Raw genomic sequence first — 5675 nt, forward strand, 5'->3', positions numbered from 1 at the left:
AGGGATCACCTATCAAGAGGACATGCGGCATCAAATGGGAGCTTGGGACCACTTCTTTATAACTACCAACCTCATAATTTGAAGCAAAGAGAGACCGCATCATGGGCAGCTCCCATGCTGCCATGTGACGAGCCACATCAGCCAACAAGCAAGCACGATTGGCATCAAAGGGAAGGATCTAGAAGGTCTCATTTCTTCTATAAATAGATGAAGGTCTGCCATTTTGAGAGGAGTTTTGAAGATGAATTAAAAGGTGATCGTGTGGAGCTCCTTTTGGGGAGAAGTTAGTTGTGTTTTTTTTTTCATGGATGTCTAGAGATTCTTCCAAGTAAGAAGGCTTCCACTCTTTGTGTAATTCAAGTGTTCTTGTTTCTAGAATATAGATTTGCCTTTTGTCATTCCATATCCCTGTAGCGTAAACTGATTTCTACCATTAATGATTCAAAAGAGTACAAAGATTCTTCATCTCCTCTATTGATGACTGTTCTGATCCGAGAATTTTCAACTGAGATCACAAGCAGAATTAAACTTCTACTTGTGATTGTCTAGTGGATCAGCCATTTTCTATTAGAGCAGGATCCTCATCAATTAAATGTGAGCTTAATTGAATCTGATCTTCATCAGGGTGCCTCAACCCCAAGTTGCTTGATCCCTGCCAAAGCCATTCTTTGCAATCTCATCCTTGCCCCAGAAAAATATTCTTCTTCCTTCAAAGGGTATCTCAAATAATTCACAGAACTTTTTCAAAATTAACTCCAAATCCTTTCCCTTGCAATACAATTTCAAAACACCATTTTTTCTTTTTCCTTTCCAGTACTGTACTTTTTTACTTTTTGTAGCTATAGATCTTTGGATTAGGAAAGCAATGAATTCATCTTCCTAGGTGAGTCTGGAGCGGTTACCCAAATAAATCTATATATGGAGACGTATGTCTCCAAGTAAGGGGTCCCAGAACCAAACAACAACATGTTTTAACATTTTATGTTTTGTCTTTCCAGCACAGTACTTTTTTACTTTTCGTAGCTGTATATCTTTGGATTAGGGAAGCAATGAATTCATCTTCCTAGGTGAGTTAGATCTTTAGTTCAACTATCGCCTCACCGGCGTCTCACCATCATTGCTCTCTTAGTTAGTTAGATCGACATGTATGTCGACCTTGAAAGTCATTTGCATTATGCGTGCATCAGCGGCGTCGTTTGCATTTTGTGCGCATCGACATTTTAATCATGAGTCGTTCACATTCTACGTGTGTCAACGTGCCATTCATACTCTCTGTGTGTCGACATCCTCACATTTGGCGTCACATTTGCATTGTAAAATGTCCTTTCCATCTGTAAAAAGGCAGAGGAGCCCAAGGCAGAAGTGTCATCCCCCTCTTCTTCTCAATGCTTGAAATAAAATCCCATGGGATAGAAATGTTTTATTCATCTACCCCTTTGAATTGAGTTTCCAACTTTCCCTCCTAGGAGGCTGGACAACCCATGCACTCTCTCTCTCTCTCTCTCTCTCTCACACACACACACACACACACACACACACACACCACAATTGGCCCATTGACCGACTGCACCAAAGCATCTTAGACCAAACAACCATTTTATGGCACGTCCTATAAGACCACAATGAATTACGTGGCGTTAAATGGCTCTTAATACTAGAAGTAAAAGTGCAAGCATCAGTGCTCCCGAGAATGCTAGAGACTCTAACATTTTTAAGAGTGCCAAAACACATGATTGAAGGACTTCTAATCATGAAAATCCTTTCCTAGGGGAGAATCCTAAACCTGTTTCGCTGAGTGGAGGAACTCCCCTACAAGGACAAAGCTCAATCGTGCTTGTGTTAATTTAGGATGTGGCATATACGTTTAGGCAAATGGTGGCTTGCCAGATTTCCGACATGTCCCTTTCACTCCTTTAGCGAGAATTTTTTCAAGGAGGCAAGGAGACTGTTTGGTTTGCTTTCTGATAGAATGGTAACGGCAGCACCCGTACAACTGCCTCTTTGGTAGAGTAATAAGGTGGAATCTACCATGTGAATGTTTCATCCGAATCAAAGTGTACCCCGTAACATGTGTATGATATAGCAAGTAAAGCGTGGTAAAATTTAAATCGGATTTCAATCTGAAAAATAGGAAAATGATATAGTGACCAAGAATAAGACGGATGGGAGAGCCCAACAATGTGAATGTGCCACATATGCGAAAAAATATACTTTTTGTTGATTTTCCTAAATTGATAAGGTCTGGCTTGCCTCACTTTTGATGTTGTGGTAAGAACCCATTTGTTTGGTTCCCTGCTCGGTCTTACCCTCAGCCTAGCATTACTCTTTAAAATATTTGGAAATGTAGTATTTGAAAATAAATGATATGAATAAAACTATGTTTTTTAGTCCAATGGACAAGTGCCATGGGGTTATTTAATTGGTGGGGAAGAAGAATGGGCTAGAATTTACAAAATCTATTATGTATATAATTGGATATGTTGGATGCCCTGGGGTTATTTAAAACCTTATCAATGTAAAGTTTTTGTTAATTATAAAAATGTCTAATGCCATTGTGGACCCCGATCCGGAGAAGCGGAGAGGAACGAGTCCCCATCGGTCCTTTAGATCTCCACATCTGAATGAGAGCTCTACCAAGGAACTCTCGAAAAGGTGCCCTCACAATATGAGTAGCGATATAAGAGATATCTCTTGATCCAGAGCCAGGGCTCGAAACCAAGACGTATCTAAAAATGTAAAAGAGTCGTCATCAATGGATAGGCCATGGAACCAAAAAATATACTCTGTTCGCAATGGATAACCGGAAACAATTGGGTCCGTGCCTAGTTACGAGTAGGGAAGGTGTTAGGCACCCCACTCGCCCGAGCGCACTCGGTCTCTTATGCCATTTTTATTACTTTTAAAGAGTTTTGGGCGAAAATCATGTGAAATGGGAACGGACATTCCCGAGAAAATGTCTACATAAACATGCATGACCCGGAGATTGGTAAATAAGGAAGAAAACATCCAAGTCCTAAATTATCGCATCTAATCATAACTCATCACATCTAAGAAAGTAGTAAATAAACTCATGCACATCTACAGCTAAAGAGGTATAATAATCAGGAGCAGATTCATTAAGAGAGAATAAACAGGAAAGCAGTAAAAGAACTACAGCTAAGCTTGTGAAATAGCAATAAGAAAGTAGTAAAGAGCTATAGCTAAACATGTGAGATAGCAATAATGAAAGCAGTAAAGAAATAAGTAATAAAAAACAAAGAAGAAAACACACTATCATGTGCCTATACAAAGAGTAATGACAAGCCAAAAACCATACAACTCAAAAACTACACAAGAGATATATCTAAAGAGAATAAACAATCAAGAAAGAAAAGAAAACACACTACCATGTCTCTATACAAGATGTCATAATAGTCAACAAAGCACAAGCCCTAAAACTCCTAAAACTCTAAAAAACCTAAAAAAAAGTATGTGCACACAACGACCTGGGCCTGGACGACCGACCATCCAAGTTGCCTACGTATCTAAGCATCTTTTTGGAATCAAGGTCATCGTAGTTCGGTAGCCTATTCTAAGGTACGATGCCTATTTGTGCCTAGACCACTAAACTAGAATCGACCTAAAAGACTTGACTACGATGCCTATTTGTAACTAGACCACTAAACTAGACTCGACCTAAAAGACTTGACTGGTTTTCAAAGCTTCTTGCATGATATTTGGTTAAAGTGGATTGTAGATTTTAGGACTCCCTATATGCAAGTTTTAGTCCTAAACTAATGGAGATGGGCCCTACATCCTATATGCAACGAGGTTGTATCCTAGGGAAAATATGAGCTAGCTAAGTGCATCTTAAATGTAGCCATCAGCAGACTATGCGCCAAGCTATATAGTCAAACTAACCGCACAGAGGCTCCTAACTCTAGGACAAACTCCTAACTCTAAAACAAACACATATAAAACACTCAACACATTTAGGATAAACTCCTAACTCTAGAGGAAGATCTTTTTGAAATAAAGTTTATTGAAAAAAAAGTTTGAAAAACTTTCAAAAGTTTTATTTACAAAATTTTGAATGATGTTATTTGAAAAGTTTGATTGGACTTGAGATAAAGATCCCAAGCTGCCTACGTACCTTGTGGAAGAGAATCAAGCAAACTTAGTTCGGAAACAAACTTTCCTAGTACGCTCCTAAACTCTTTTGACTTTTTGATGTTTTTAAGGTTTTAAATTTCTGATGTTTTTGTTATTTTAAAATGATTTTACCCCTTTTAGCCAAAGGGAACATACAAAACAAACACACTAGGGCAAAATCCCTAGGGCTAAAGAGGAAATCCTAAACAAGTAAACTAGTATCCCAAGAAGATGAAATTGTATACAAACAAGTAAACTAGTGTCCCAGTATAAAGCTAAGATCCCAAGCAGGTAAAGAATCTAACAAAACCGAGCTAATCTCTATAGAAGATGAGGAAACAATGTCTAAAGGATAGACTCCTAATCTATAAAAGGCAAACCCCATAAGACAAACTCCTAAACAGAGGATAAACTAATAGTCTATGAGATGGACTCCTAAACTAACAACTCTAAAAGGGGGTGCACATAAGACAAAGCATGTCTAACAACTATGAAGGAGGTGCAAATAAGACAAAGAATGTCTCCTAAATAAATAGGAGATAAACAAAGGTGTTAGTGAGACTGGGCAGGTCTCCTAAACACAGAGGTGGGCTCCAAGTATCCCTATCATTGCCCTTGCAATGATAAATAGGGATAAGGCAACTAAAAACTAAGTTAGTCTTTGACTTAACTGGGGTGCAACCACTTGTGACTTGGGTAGTGTAGACACCCCATTTTGACTGAACCCCAATAACTTGATTTGGAAGGAAACCCTAGTGAACCATGGTCTTAGAGTCCTAAATTCATTTATAAGGTAGGTTAGGGGTCCCTCTAAAGTTTCGTCCGAATCCGGTACATTTGTCTAGCGGACGAGTCGGGATAGTGTATACAAGTAAAGAAGGAAAAGACTGCATGAGGGGGCTGCCATTACCAAGTTTCTATCTCACTAAAAGGGAGGGGTTGAAATTATCAAGATGGGTGGTGCTAATATCACGATAGGGATGTGCTGATATTGTTTATTAATGGGAGAGAATCAGAAGGAGAGATGTGCCAATATCCATTCCCCATGTTTAAATGTGTGAAGAGGAGAAGACAAATGGGGTTGTGGTTATTAAATTGGGGGTATGATAGAATTGGCTTTTTGTTATAGAAGTCATTCGGATGGGGCAAATAAAAGGGAGGTTTTCATTTTCAAGATTGAGGAGCTGTCCAAAAAGGGGTAGAATATGTCATTTCCCTCATCTAAAGTAAAAGGGTGATGGTTTATAAAATCAAAGGTTGTGCCCATATCATTTCCCCAAGGCAATAAAATAAGAAAGGGCGGAGGAGGAGGTGCAACTACCGAGTTATGGTTGTGCTAATATCATTGCCCTATTGAAAAGAAGTAGATAGGGGAGTGAATCATCAGGCTAGGGGTGTGCCCATACTAGTGCTCATGTGTATATATACAAAAGAGAAAAAAGGCTAATTGGATGGGTGTAGTTATCAAAGCTTTTGGGGTACCAAAATCAGCACACCCTCTTGCTTTTATAAAAGGGCCATTCGGTTAGGGCATTGAGGGAGGG

This window comes from Tasmannia lanceolata, unplaced genomic scaffold (genome assembly GCF_043159265.1).
Source record: "Tasmannia lanceolata isolate RefF3 unplaced genomic scaffold, GAP_Taslan_0.1 ptg000025l, whole genome shotgun sequence".
NCBI classification, from domain to species: domain Eukaryota; kingdom Viridiplantae; phylum Streptophyta; class Magnoliopsida; order Canellales; family Winteraceae; genus Tasmannia; species Tasmannia lanceolata.